Raw genomic sequence first — 2,697 nt, 5'->3', positions numbered from 1 at the left:
TATATATATATATATATGAAATTAGGAATTCCAATTATCATTACTGGCAAATGGAATGATACTCTATGTACAAGATTCAAGAAATTTTGTCACAAACTCTGACTATCAGTAATTAACTTCAGCAATGTAGAAGGGTAGAAGTTCAGCATGAAAGAAGTCATTAGCCTTTGTGTACACTAATGTTGAACATAAAGAGATAAAAATTATGAAATCTGTACCATTCACAGTAACTTCAAGAAAATAGAAAAACATGAGAAAAAGCATAATGGAGTAAATAAAGGATTCCTAAGAACACTAGAGCACTTTGAAAAAGGAGATCAAAGTGGACATCAGAAAATGAGAAAATGGCCATCCTCTCAAAACTTACACGAATTCTGTGAAGTCCCAAACAAAATAACAGCATACTTCACTGGAATAGAAAAAAAAAAGCCTATACATCATATTGAACCTGAAGAGACCCAGAATATCAAAAGCAATTTGGGACAAGAAGAGCAAAGAGGAGAATTTCCAGTACAAGAATTGAGGGTATATTGAAGGCATTGTTTTATAAAATGGCACTGTACTGAAAGCCATAGCATAGCTAGCACTTCATTAAACATTATAGAAACATTCCTAGACATTTTCAGATATTTATTCTTTGACAAAAGGCTAAAAGCATATATAGAAACAAAGACAGCTTATTCAACAAGTGATGCAAGAAAACTGTTATCTGGTTGCAGAAGATTAAATGTGGACCCATGTCTCCTACCATGTTTTAGATTAAATCAAACTGGATCAAAAACAAAACATTAAAATAGAAACATTAAACAGTGGATGACAAAAGAAGCCATAGGTGTAGGAAAAATTTTTCTAAACAAACGTCAACTATACAGGAGCTTAGAGTAAGAATCAAGAAAAGGGATTATATCACCATAAAAAGCATATGTATAGCAAAATAATCCAATAGTAGATCAAAGAGACAACGTACAGTTTGGAAAAAAAGATTCACAGCTATTCCTCAGGCAGAGCAATAATATCTAGAGTACATCAATAACTAAAACTAAATTAGACCAACTAAAGTCAAAGACTCAATTAAGAAATAGTGAAGTGAAAGAACAGACACTTCACAGAGGAAGAAGTACACTTGGACAGCAAATGTATGCAAACAATTTCAATGTGTCTTACCACTAGTGAGGAACAAATTAAAACAATGGTAAGATCACATCTTACTGAGGCAAATGGCAATTAAAATTTTTAAAAAGCAAATATTTGTGTGGCTGTAGTACAAAATAAATCCTTCCACATTATTATTATATAGGAATGCAAACTACATTATTATATAGGCATGCAAACTACTACAACCCTTAAGATATCAATATGGAGATTTCCCTAAGAACTAAAATGAAAAATTCTATAATACCCCATTATCTTCCTTTTAGATGTCTTCCCCAAGAGTTTAAGAAATCAAACTACAGTGACACATACATACCAATGATTTTAGCAGCACAATTCATAATAGCTAAATCCTGAAAACATCCTGTTTTCCCATTAGCAGATGGTTGGGTAAAGAGAATGTTACATCCGTACATAATGGAATATGACTCATCTATAAGGAAGGAGAAATCTGATACATTTACAGGAAAATGTTGCATCTAGAATATAAAATATTGAGTAAAGTCAGACACATTATTATAAATATGATATGATATCTCTCTTCTGAGTAAGGCACTGTATAAACAGAAAAATAAGCAAATGATAGAAGGAGACATGGGGAAGGATCTCTTGCAGATGGTAAGGGCTGCAGGGTCACAAGGGTGAGAGGTGAGGGGTGAGAGGGAGGGCATAGGGAAATAGGTAGAATGAAGATGTGCCAGATACAAGGCCCCAACACACTCAATTATCATAGGGAATTTATGTTATAAACATGTATTAATTTTAATAGTATCAACAAGAAAGTAGGGAACCACAGGAGAAGGGAGAGAGGGAGAGAATGGGATTACAAAAAAGAAACAAGTTTTATTGTATACATGTCCAACTACCCAAGATGACTGCAAAATGCAAGTGCTTGGTTCACAAACAAAAAAAAAAGCCTTAAATTTATGAGTATAAATGACTATTGTACTGTATTACCAAGTGTCTCTCTCCCTGTTTAACAATATTCCTTACTAACATTATGAAGGGTAAGAGTACATGCAGGATAGCTCAGATCTTAAGAAAATAATACTGAGAACATAAGTACAATTAATACTTGACTAAAATAAGATGGAAGCAACTTTTCTTATGTCAGAATTTTACCCATTACACAGAAAATTTACAGTTATCTCCAACAAGGCAGAATTTTAATTTTGTAATTATTTCAAATAAAATGAAACAACTACTATTCTAAATATTCAGAAGAAGCACATTTTGTAAGTATTTTTCTCTCTTTTTGAAGGCATACATAGCCCTATATATTTTCCATATAAGACTGAAGTATACAAAATGTTAGCAAAGCAAATTTGTGACATAAATAAAGTGAACATCAGAGGCTGATGACATCATACTTATAAATGCAAGAAGACTTGAATGTTATGCACATGTACCATATTTCCCAGGAGGAGTGTACTCATTATCTACTGAAAAAATGTAGTAATAAAAGTTTATAACACTTAAAATCTGAATTTTTAAAAAACATCTCTCAGCCAGAACGTGAGGGGATTGTTATGTTCATTTATTCCA

The sequence above is a fragment of the Chinchilla lanigera genome, unplaced genomic scaffold (genome assembly GCF_000276665.1).
Source record: "Chinchilla lanigera isolate Chin_1 unplaced genomic scaffold, ChiLan1.0 scaffold00046, whole genome shotgun sequence".
NCBI classification, from domain to species: domain Eukaryota; kingdom Metazoa; phylum Chordata; class Mammalia; order Rodentia; family Chinchillidae; genus Chinchilla; species Chinchilla lanigera.
This window is presented reverse-complemented; position numbering follows the sequence as displayed.